Source organism: Bison bison, unplaced genomic scaffold (genome assembly GCF_000754665.1).
Source record: "Bison bison bison isolate TAMUID 2011002044 unplaced genomic scaffold, Bison_UMD1.0 scf7180017864359, whole genome shotgun sequence".
Lineage (NCBI taxonomy): Eukaryota > Metazoa > Chordata > Mammalia > Artiodactyla > Bovidae > Bison > Bison bison.
Genome location: NW_011494931.1, coordinates 1510819 through 1523813, shown reverse-complemented (window position 1 = coordinate 1523813; position 12995 = coordinate 1510819). Strand labels below are relative to the sequence as shown.

Sequence of the window (12995 nt, the reverse complement as noted above, 5' to 3'; positions counted from 1 at the left end):
AATTTTATTTATTTGTTTTTGGCTGTGCTGGGTCTTCATTGCTGCTCAGGCTTTTCTCTAGTTCTGGCAAGCGGGGGCTACTCCCTAGTTGTAGTACATGGGTTTCTCATTGTGATGGCTTTTCTTTTTGTGGAGCACAAGCTCTAGGGGACTCAGGCTTCAATAACTGTGGCTCATGGGCTCAGTAGTTGTGGCTCCCTGGCTCTGGAGCACAGGCTCTACAGTTGTGGTGCTCAGGTTTAGTTGCTACAGTCCATGGGTCATAAAGAGCTGGACATTACTGAGCAACTAAGCACACAGTTGTGAAAAATCTTGGTGTTCACAGGGAGAGGGGAGTCTGAAATGACTGGGGTTTATAGAGGGTTGGGGGTGGGGATAGCAATAGCCACCATTGGAGTACCTGCCACATACCAGCATTTGATATGAATGAATCTACTGAGGCAGGTGGGATCTTCTTGGATCAGGGATCAAATCTGTGTCTCTTGCATTGGCAGGTAGATTCTTTATCATTGAGCCACCAGGGAAGCCCTTTTATTTATTTTTTAATTGGAGGATAATTGCTTTACAATGTGTGGTACAACAACACGAATTAGTCATAACTATATATATATATCCCTTCCCTCCTGAGCCTTCCTCCCATCCCCTCATCCTAACCCTCTAGGCTAGCACTTTAAAATAGCAAACCAGAGTATAACTGTGTGACTTCTATAACTGAAAGCACGCTGCCTACAAAAGAGTGCATAGGGAAAGTGTAGAAGCAAGGCTAACTTGAAGAAGGCAAAGGTCTCTGACATCACTATACAGAATGGGGTCTCAGGCTTGAACAACTCAAACCATGGTAGGCCCTGGACAGATGAAAGCAAAGGAAATTGTCAGCGGGAAGGGACCTTGTCGACAGCAATAGAAGGAACAGCAGTCAAACCCTGGAATCCTGTCCTGCAGGGCTTTGGCTTGCCTTGAGAAAGGCATATACTCCATCCTTTTTATTCCTGTCCCAGGTTAATCTTGGAATGGTATTCATTTTTATAAGAATAAAATGAATTTACTCACTCACTTTCTCTTTCCAAAAGGATTTGAAGATGATGGAACATCAAGGGTGAACTTGAATGGAGGAAAATAACTTACAAATGGGTAACATAGAGACTCAAGGAGACTGCCCCTGGGATGAGAGAGGGGACAGGTTTGCCTTGTTACCATGGCGATGGCATGCTATGGTGGTGGTGGGAAGCTAACACAAGATTGCTCTGTGTGTAGGGGTGGTTCACTATTATCTCCTACCACTGGGTCAGTTTGTAGACACTTTTAAGGCTTTGAAGATTTGGAGGGGATGTGTATTTCATTTGGGGAAATTTAAAGGTCTTCCTTACATTTAGATGCCCCTGGAACCTCCCAGTCTGGTTTTGAATGTTTCAGTGGATGAATGGCAGAGCTTGTTGGTCTGGCAACACGAACACACACCCTTCTTCCTTCCTGATTTCATTAAGTCATCATAGCCCTCGGATCCCAGTGGCTGGCAATCTGGGGATGTCCCCCCATTGGTTTTGTCAGAGCAGTGTTGGGATTTTTTTGGGGGGCATCTTTTACCAAGTTTCAATATTTTCTCAGGTATATCTTGATGAGATAAGACCTAGAAGAAAAAGGAAATCTTATTGGGACTGAAAACATACACACACACAACATTTGAAATAAATTGAGTATTTTAAAATTGGATGGTAGCAAGGGAGAGCTTAGGACTGTGGATAGTAAGCAGAATGTTAAATTCACATGACTCACACAGATGTGCAAACAAATGGGATTTCTTTGTTTCCTAAATCTGATGTGATCTTCCTTACCAGACCATACTCAGCTGGGTGGGGGTAGGTAGTGGGAGATGTGGAAATTAACTTTGTCAGTTTATGCTATCCCTGTTGTTCAGTTGCTCAGTTGTATCCAACTCTTTGCAACCCTATGGACTGTATGCCAGGTTTCCCTGTTCTTCACCATCTCCCAGAGTTTGCTCAAATTCATGTCCATTGAGTCAGTGATGCCATCCAATCATCTCTTCCTCTGTTGACCCCTTCTCCTCCCACCTTCAATCTTTCCCAGAATAAGAGTCTTTTCCAATGAGTCAGTTCTTCACATCAGGTGGCCAAAGTATTGGAGTTTCAGCTTCAGCATCAGTCCTTCCAATGAATATTCGGGACTGATTTCCTTTAGGATGGACTGGTTGGATCTCCTTGCAGTCCAAGGAACTCTCAAGAGTCTTCTCCAACACCACAGTTCAAAATCATCAATTCTTCGATGCTCAGCCTTCTTTATGGTCCAACTCTCACATCTGTACATGACTACTGGAAAAACCATAGCTTTAACTATACAGACCTTTTGTTGGCAAAGTAACGTCTGCTTTTTAATAAGCCAGAGCTCTTCTTTCAAGGAGCAAGTGCCTTTTAATTTCATGGCTACGGTCACAATCTGCAGTGATTTTGGAGCTCAAGAAAATAAAGTCTCACTGTTTCCAATATTTCTCCATTTATTTGCCATGAAGTGATGGGACTGGATTCCATGATCTTAGTTTTCCGAAAAAAAAAATTTTTTTTTTTTTTTTTTTAGCCAGCTTTTTCACTCTCCTCTTTCACCTTCATCAAGAGGCTCTTTAGTTCCTCTTCATTTTCTGCCATAAGGGTGGTGTCATCTGCATATCTGAGGTTACTGTATTTCTCCTGGTAATCTTGATTCCAGCTTGTGCCTCATCCAGCCCAGCATTTCTCATGTTGTACTCTGCATACAAGTTTAATAAGCAGGGTGAACAATATACAGCCTTGATGTACTCCTTTCCCAATTTGGAGCCAGTCCATTGTTCCATGTATAGTTCTAACTGTTGCTTCTTGACCTGCATACAGGTTTCTCAGGAGGCAGGTAAGGTGGTCTGGTATTCCCATCTCTTGAAGAATTTTCCAGTTTTTTTGTGATCCACACAGTCACAAAGATATAGGCTATTATCTGAACCTTTGGGTTTAAATAGTCTCCCTTGGATGACCAAGTCTCCTTTGGGTAACTATTCAGTCTTTTAGAGGCCCGTCCCTCCTGCCCCTCCTATTCTAAGATGATACTTAGATAGATCAAAGGGTGAGGCACGTGTGACCTCCTGTCAGCAGGGGAGAGGTGGGAATTTCAGAGCCATGCAGTATTCTTTGGCTCCTCACTAATCTTCTCTATGCTGTGGCTGCTCCCTCTGTTCCCACTGTTGGATATGGGCCCCTCTGGTCATTTGGATGTCAGATCTCCAATACTGAGTTCTTACTTTTGCCTCTGATCATGAAGTTCTTTCTGCTGCAACTGTTTTGTCCTAATTACAGTCCTTCACAAATCCCTTCTGGTCCCTGAACCCCTGTTCCAGAGCAGGTGGGAGGTCCAAGATCTCTTGGATGCCTTTAAAACAAATTTATTTAAGTTAGTTTATTTACAATGTTGTGTTAGTATCAGGTGTACAGCAAAGTGATTCAGTTCCATATATATGTATGTACTCAGTTGCTCAGTGTCTGACTCTCTGTCCATGGAATTTTCCATTTAAGAATATTGGACTGGGTTGCCATTTCATCCTTCATCCTCCAGGGGATCTTCCTGATCCAGGTATTGAATCTGCATTGGCAGGAAGGTTCTTTACTACTGAATCATCTGGGAATAACCACCCTCCCCACCCCAACAACCGCCACACACACACACACATATTCTTTTTCAGTTTCTTTTTCATTAGATGTTGTTCCAAGATGCTTAGTACAGTTCCCTGTGCTGTACAGTCAGTCCTTGCTTGTTGCACACCTTGCTTAAGCCTCAGGAAGCCAGGAGCACTGCCAGGGCTCCTCTGTCTAGGCTCCTCCCTCTACCAGGCCTGAACTTCATTCCCATGCTACTTAGGATGAAACCCTCCCTGTAGCCTCATAGGCTTCCCGAGTTCTGCTCAGGAAAGCACACCAAATCACAGATCCTACCAAAAGCTCTCATGCTTCTCTGTGTCTGTTTGTCTAGATGTTTCTATTATGGCTCCTACTCCTCGGGTCCCACTTCAGAGGGAACAGGGTAGTCACGGGCATTTGGGCTCTCCTCCTTGTACTGCACTGGGATCTGGAAGTGGGAGGCTTTCCGTTTTCTCTTCCTGTGTGGATGGGCCTTCCTCCATGTCACATTCTGCTCCTTCCTGATGTGATGTTGACTCTCCCCTCCCATTGCACCTTCATGCTCCCTGGCATACAAAGTAGCTGTCAGGGAACATAAACCATATATCAGTAAGGGTTTCATAAATGTTTTCCCAGTTATGTGAAAGTTAGAAGAAAGTAGGAGCCCCTGTCGTCCTTAAACTGTGGGAGTTTTCTGTCATAACCTTTGCTGGAAATGAAAGAGATGTGGCAGCTGATCAAATACTATTTATGGTTTTACCGAAGGTGAAAAGGTGAAAGTGAAAGTCGTTCAGTCGTGTTTGACTCTTTGTGACCCCATGACTATAAAATCCATGGAAATCTCCAGGCCAGAACACTGGAGTGGGTAGCCTTTCCCTTCTCCAGGGGATCTTCCCAACCCAGGAATCAAAACCAGGTCTCCTGCATTGCAGGCAGATTCTTTTCCAGCTAAGCCACAAGGGAAGCCCAAGAATACTGGAGTAGGTAGCCTATCCCTTCTCCCACGGATCTTCCCAACCCAAGAATTGAACTGGGGTCTCCTGCATTGCAGGCAGATTCTTTACTAAATGAGCTATGAGGGAAGCCCAATTTAAACATTGAAATCATGAATGTAGGAACTGGAAACTTTTTCCTCTGCAAATTGAGCATCCGCAGTTTTGTGTTAGAAACTACTATTTACACCCCCTGTTTTCAGAAATTAGATGCTGTAAAGTCTTGGGGAAAAATAAAAATACACTTGGGCTGGCAGTGTTCATGCTTGGTTTCGGCACATTCATGGAGCTTTTGCAGGAAATAATTGCAAGTTCACCCAATATGATCTGTGGGTGTGATTCAGACGAGCTCTCAAGAGCATAGAATGCTTTCAGCCATTTATGCAAAGAAACATTATAATAATGATAAAAGGATCCAGTGTGATTGAGGGGAGTGGAGAAGAATTAGATATTAAGGCACAGGTTTTTATCTTTTTTGGGAATCAAAAGCTGCTGGGTACAGTAGTGGGTTTGAATTTCTACTGAGATGTATTCTTAGGTTTTAAGGATTTGAGTTGTGTTAGTTTTGTTTGCTGAATCTTGGTCATAATAACATTTCATTTTGTGGGGGAATAGTAGGAGATGGGAACAATGAAGGAGCACAGAAAGGGCTTACTCTATAAAAGAAAGGTTGGGGGAGAACAAGATGGCAGAGGAGTAGATGGACATGGAGTACATCTCTCTCCATGGATACATCAGGAACACACCTTCAGACACAGAAGTGCATGCAGAATACCAGCTGAGAGCAGACAGGAGTACCTGACCAGTGAAGAAGAATATATAGAACCATGCAAAACTCGATAGGATGTAGAAACTTAGAGGGGGAAAAACAGGAGCATTAGTAGGAATGGACCTGCCCTCGGTGGGTGGGGGAACTGAAGCAGGGGGTCTGATCCCCACATTGGGGCAATTGTCTGAGTCAGAGGAGAAACATTTAAGGCTGAGAGTGAAACAGCTAATCTGTGGCAGCCTAAATGGAATGAGAATCAGACAGCCCTTGCTGCAGCCATACATACCCCGGACAGGGCCGCAGGTCGCCTGGAAGGTGCAGCGATTGGGAGCTGTAGTGTAGGGCTTGTGGAGCAACCCCAGGGTGAGGGCTGCTGTTGACAGTGGAGAGACGGATTGAGGGGAAGTGAGGGAGGAGATTGTGGTGGGAAACGCCTATAGAGGAAAGCTGGGCAGCCATGGAAGCAAGGCAATACTGCTGAGTCATGCGTAGGGGGTGGAGCCATCACCATAACCTCTCTCTCACCCCATGCCAGCATTGGCAGCTGAACAATAGAGAGGCTGGACCATCAAATGCCCGACTTACTGAACTACAGAGTAGGACCCCACCCAGGGTGCCCCTTTAAGTGCCTGAAACACCAATCTACAGAGTAGGACCCCAAGCTAGGGGGGCTTCTCTCTGTGCCTGACATGCCAAACAACAGAGAAGGGTCCCAGGCAATGGAGCCCTCTAAGTGCCTGAATGGGTGGAGCTATGGAGAAAGACTGGCCAAAGAGGCCTTCTGATCGCTAGCTACAAGAGGCTCAAAAAAAGACTCTGATAGGGCCATAACTCCTGCGGCAGAGGCAGTCCTGTGTCCCTGCACACTTAGCACCACCAGGGTCCCCACAAGCCAAGCAGCAGTGCCACCTTCACTCTCAACTCTCGCTGGGGCAGAGCTGCCACAAGCAAAAAATATCTTGCATCTATCTTTGCACACAGGATCGCTTCAGTCGTGTCCAACTCTTTGTACCCTGAAGACTGTGGCCTGCCAGGCTTCTCTGTCAGGGAGGGGAGTTCTCCAGGCAAGAATACTGGAGCATATTGGTCAATACTGGTTGCCATACCCTTCTAGAGCACTATATTTTCTGCTGTCCTAACTGCCAACTCCCCTGAGTACCTGGTGCTGCCAGAATCCCTGTGACCCAAGCAACTGCACCACCTCCACACCTGGCCCTCACAGGGGCAAACCAAAGTCCTCCAGGGAAGCCTCAGGAGCAAACCCCAGTGGACAGCCCACATGAAGAGGTGGAAATAAAACCACAATTGAATCCCAGGGGCAGCGTGGCTAAGGAAGAAGACCCAAACTTCCCACCAGTTGTAGGAGGTGCAGGTTAAATCCACACAGTCAACTAGGCAGACTCTGTGTCTATGGAATATATAAAAGGACATTGAAAGCTCCCACAAAAGAAAACACACTAGTTCTGATAGCTGTGAGCATTGGAGGCAAGAACACACAGGAGTAGGACCAGATTAGAATCTGAGCTGCCCCACAGTAGGTCCAGAGATCAGCACGGTGTTGGAGGGCATCCTAGGGAGTTGAGGAGGACTGTGACACTCAGTGAGGGAAAGGGGTCTGACAGCAGTGATTCAAGAAAATCATTTCTTATTCTTATGTTTTGATTGTTCTATAGATCCTTTTGGATTTTTTTTCTTCTTTTTTCCTTTCCCCTCCCCCCTCTGTTGTAGTTGTCAATTTTATTGGCACTATGAAATCTAATTAAGCTTTTGAGATTTTTTTTTTCTTTTTTTCTCAGTCACATTTTTTATTGTTGTTATAAACCTCTGTCACTACACTGGGCTTTTCAGTTCTGTGGAGGTTTCTTTTTTTCTCTTTTTTTAATTTTAATTTTTTAAACCTACTATATTTTTTCTACATTTACTCCTTTGTTTGCCTTTCCTATTGTTCTTCTCCCATTGCAGTTAATTTTTAATGTATACAAATCTTCTTCATCTACCTCTATTTAACTTTGTATATCTATTCTTTCTTTCCTTTCCTATCAACATATTTGATAGTTTTGTTTTCATTGCTTTATTCACCACTTGGTACCTTGCTTTAGTTTTGCTTTCTAGTTTGTGCTTTAATTAGTTTTGTACTTAAGTGGTACATATAATTTTGATTTCCTTTGTTTGCCAGGTGAGTCTACTGTACTTTATTTTTGTTGGACTGCTTTGACTTTGCTCATGGGTGTATGTGTAATATGTGCACATTCCATTATTTTAATTATTACTAGCCTGATTTTTTAACTGCTATTTGTCTGGGGTTCATTTTTGGTTTCTCATTTTTGGATACTTTTTATAATCTCACTTAATGCCATAACAAACCACCTGTGGAATCTTCATTCCTGACCAGAGATCAAGCCCTTAGCCTTTGGAGTGGGATCACTGACTCCAAGACCCTAGACTACTAGAGAACTACCTGCTGCTGCTGCTAAGACGCTTCAGTTGTGTCCGACTCTGTGCAACCCCAGAGACAGCCCACCAGGCTCCCCCGTCCCTGGGATTCTCCAGGCAAGAACACTGGAGTGGGCTGCCATTTCCTCCTCCAATGCATGAAAGTGAAAAGTGAAAGTGAAGTCGCTCAGTAGTGTCCGACTCCCAGCGACCCCATGGACTGCAGCCCACCAGGCTTCTCTGTCCATGGGATTTGCCAGGCAAGAGTACTGGACCTAGAGAGTATCAAATAATGAGAACTCACAGGAAGGAAATCACTTGAATACAAGACCCAGCATCACCCAACTACCAGTAGCATCCTGTGCAGGATGCCTCATCTAAATAACAATCAAAAATACAAACCCAATCTTCAGCAGACAGGATTACCACCTCACTCAGCCTTGCCCAACAGGGGAAAAACAAACAAAGAACTCAGCACAAATTTCACCCTAAAATAAACTTATACAAGCCACTGGACCAACCTTAGGAGGGCAGAAACCAAAAGGAAGAAAAAAATCAATATTGAAGCCTGGGAAAAGGAGACCTCAAACACAATAAGTTAAAAAAAAGTAATGAAAAGGCAGAGAAATGCTACACAAATGAAGGAACAAACTAGAAACACAGAAGTCCAAATAAATGAAGAGGAAATAGGCAAACTACCTGAAAAAGAATTCAGAATAATGATAGTAAAGATGATAAAAAACCTTGAAAACAAAATGGAGAAAATACAAGAATCAATTAACAAAGACCTAGCAATTAAAGAATAAACATACAGAGACAAGCAACACAATTATTGAAATTAAAAATATTCTAGAAGGAATCAATAGCAGAATATCTGAAGCAGAAGAACGAATCCGTGAACTGGAATATAAAATGGTGGAAACAACTTCTGAAGAGCAGAATAAAGTAAAAAGAATGAAAAGAACTGAGGATAGTCTCAGAAACCTTGGGACATTATCAAACACACCAACATTTGAAGTATAGGGGTCTCAGAAGAAGAAGAGAAAAAGAAAGGGTATGAGAAAAATTTTTAAAGAGATTATAGTTGAAAATTTCCCCAACATGGAAAAGGAAATAGCTAATCAAATTCAAGAGGCACAAAGAGTCCCAAACAGGAAAAACCCAGGGAGAAACATGCCAAGACACATACCAATCAAACTAACAGACTAAACACAAAGAAAGAATATCAAAAGCAGCAAGGGGAAAGAAACAAGTAACATACAAGGGAAACCCCATATGCTTAACAGCTGATCTTTCAGCAGAAACTCTGCTGGCCAGAGGGGAGCAGAGAGGCCAGAAGGGAATGGCAGGATATATTTAAAGTACTGAAAGGGAAAAATCTACAACCAAGATTACTGTACCCAGCAAGGATCTCATTCAAAATTGATGGAGAAATCAAAAGCTTTTCAGACAAGCAAAAGTTAAGAGAATTCAGTACCACCAAACCAGCTTTACAACAAATATTAAGTGGGCTTATATAGTCATGAAATACAAGAGAAGAAAAAGATCTCCAAATGCAACACCAAAAATTAAGAAAATGGCAATAGGAACATACATATCAATAAATACTTTAAATTTAAATGGATTAAATGCTCCAATCAAAAGTCACAGACTGGCTGAATGGATACAAAAACAAGATTAATACATATGCTGTCTACAAGAACCCCACTTCAGAGCTCAAAACACATCTAGACTGAAAAAGGATGGAAAAATATATTCCATGCCAATGGGAAGCAAAAGAAAGCTGGAGTAGCAATCCTCATATCAGACAAATTAGACCTTAAAATAAAGAAGATTACAAGAGATAAGGAAGGACACTACATAATGATCAAGGGATCAATACAAGAAGAAGACATAATAATCATAAATATATATGTACCCAACATAGGAGCACCTCAATACATAAGAGAAACACTAACAGACATAAAAGGAGAAATTGACAGTAACACAATAATAGTAGGAGACTTTAACACCCCACTCATACCAATGGGCAAATCATCAAAACATAAAATTAATAAGGAAACACAAGTCTTAAATGATGCATTAGATGAGATGGATCTCATTGATATCTTCAGGACATTCCATCCAAATGCAGAAAAATACATCTTCTTCTCAAGTGCACATGGAACATTCTCCAGGATGGACCACATCTTGGGTCACAAATCAAACCTCAGTAAATGTAAGAAAATTAAAATCATATCAAGCATCTTCTCCAACCATAGCACTATGAGACTAGATATCAATTACAAGATAAAAACTGTAAGAAACAACAAACACATGGAGATTAAACAGCACGTTTCTAAATAACCAATAGGTTACTGAAAAGATCAAAAGGGAAATCAAAAAAGTTCTAGGAACAAATGACAATGAAAACATAACTCAAAACCTATGTGATGCAACAAAAGCAGTCCTAAGAGGGAAGTTTATAGCAATACAATCCTACCTCAAGAAACAAGAAAAACATCAAATAGACAACCTAACTTTACACCTAAAACAACTGGAAAAAGAAGAACAAAAATCCCCAAAATTAGTATAAGGAAAGAAATCATATAGATCAGAGCATAAATAATTGAAGAAGAAATGAAAGAAACAGAAGTAAAGATTAATAAAACCAAAAGCTGGTTGTTTGGAAGATGAACAACATTGACAATCCTTTAGCCAGACTCATCAAGAAAAAAGAGAAGAATCAAATCAACAAAATTAGAAATGAAAAAGGAGAGGTTACAACAGACAATGCAGAAATACAAAGGATTATGAGACTATTATGAACAACTATATGCAGAAATGCAGAAATACAAAGGATTATAAGAGACTATTATGAACAACTATATGGCAATAAAATGGATAACCTGGAAGAAATGGACAGATTCATAGAAAAGTTCAATCTTTCAAGACTGAACCAGGAAGAAACAGAAATTATGAATAACCCAATTACAAGCACTGAAATTGAAGCTGTGATAAAAATCTCCCCCTAAATCAAAAGCCCAGGACCAGATGGCTTCACAGGAGAATTCTATCAAACATTTAGAGAGGAGCTAGTGCCTATCCTTCTAAAACTCTTTCGAAAAAACTGCAGAATTGCAGAGGAAGGAACACTTTCCAACTCATTCTACAAGGACACCATCACCTTGATACCAAAACCAAAAACAACACAAAAAAAGGGAAACTACAGGCCAATATCACTGATGAACATAGATGCAAAAATCTTCAATAAAATTTTAGCAAACAGAATTCAGCAACACATCAAAAATCTCATGCACCTTGATCATGCACTTTTACCTTAACATGGTAAAGGCCATATATGATAAGCCAACAGCAAACATTTTTCTCAATGGTGAAAAACTGAAAGCATTCTCCCTAAGATCAGGAAAAAGACAAGGGTATCCACTTTCACCACTATTATTCAACAAAGTTCTGGAAGTCCTGGTTATAGCAATCAGAGAAGAAAAAGAAGTAAAAGGGATCCAGATCAGAAAAGAAGTAAAGCTCTCACTGTTTGCAGATGACATGAAACTGTACATAGAAAACCCTAAAGGTAGCATTAGAAAATTACTAGAGCTAATCAGTGAATTTAGAAAAATTGCAGGATACAAAATAAATACACAATGCAATATATTGCATTTCTATATACTAACAATGAAAATTCAGAAAGATCAATTAAGGAATCAATCCCATTCACCATTGCAACAAAAAGAATTAAATATCTAGGAATAGACTTACCTAAGGAGACAAAAGAACTGTACACAGAAAATTATAAGACATGAATGAAATAGTTTAAAATCCAATGCTGTAAAGAACAATGTTGCATAGGAACTTGGAATGTTAGGTCCATGAATAAAGGCAAATTAGAAGTGTTGAAACAGAAGATGGAAAGAGTGAGCATTGACATTTTAGGAATCAGAGAACTAAAATGGACTGGAATGGGTGAATTTAACTCAGATGACCATTATATTTACTACTGTGGGCAAGAATCCCTTAGAAGAAATGGAGTGGCCATCATAGTCAACAAAAGAGTCTGAAATGCAGTACTTGGATGCAGTCTCAAAAACGACAGAATGATCTCTGTTCGTTTCTAAGGCAAACCATTCAATATCACAGTAATTCAAGTCTATGCCCAGACCAGTAATGTTGAAGAAGCTGAAGTTGAACGTTTCTATGAAGACCTACAAAACCTTCTAGAAGTAACACCCCCCAAAGATGTCCTGTTCATTATAGGGGACTGGAAAGCAAAAGTAGGAAGTCAAGAAATACTTGGAGTAACAGGCAAATTTGGCCTTGGAGTACAGAACGAAGCAGGGCAAAAGCTATTCTGCCAAGAGAACGCACTGGTCATAGCAATCACTCTCTTCCAACAACACAAGAGAAGACTCTACACATGGACATCACAAGATGGTCAATACTGAAATCAGATTGATTATATTCTTTGCAGCCAAAGATGGAGAAGTTCTATACAGTCAGCAAAAACAAGATCAGAAGACAACTGTGGCTCAGATCATGAACTCCTTATTGTCAAATTCAGACTTAAATTGAAGAAAGTAGGGAAAACCACTAGACCATTCAGGTATGACCTAAATCAAATCCCTTATGATTATACAGTGGAAATGACAAATAGATTCAAGGGATTAGATCTGATACACAGAGTGCCTGAAGAACTATGGACGGAGGTTTGTCACACTGTACAGGAGTCAGGGATCAAGGCCATCCCCATGGAAAATAAATGGAAAAATCCCAAATGGTTGTCTGAGGAGGCCTTACAAATAGGTGTGAATAGAATAGAAGTGAAAGGCAAAGGAGAAAAGGAAAGATATACCCATTTGAATGCAGAGTTCAAAAGAATAGCAAGGAGAGATAAGAAAGCCTTCCTCAGTGATCAAAGCAAAGAAATAGAGGAAAACAATAGAATGGGAAAGATGAGATCTTTTCAAGAAAATAGAGATAACAAGGGAATATTTCATGCAAAGATGGGAAGGACAGAAATGGTATGGACCTAACAGAAGCAGAACATATTAAGAAGAGGTGGCAAGAATACACAGAAGAACTATTCAAAAAAGATCTTCATACCCAGATAATCACAATGGTGTGATCACTCACTTAGAGCCAGACATCCTG

At 41.1% G+C, this 12995-nt stretch overlaps 1 pseudogene; it reads right to left on the bottom strand.

Moving 5' to 3' along the window:
• LOC104999644 overlaps positions 1-12995 on the bottom strand; it is a 57687-nt pseudogene that overhangs the window by 38819 nt on the left and 5873 nt on the right.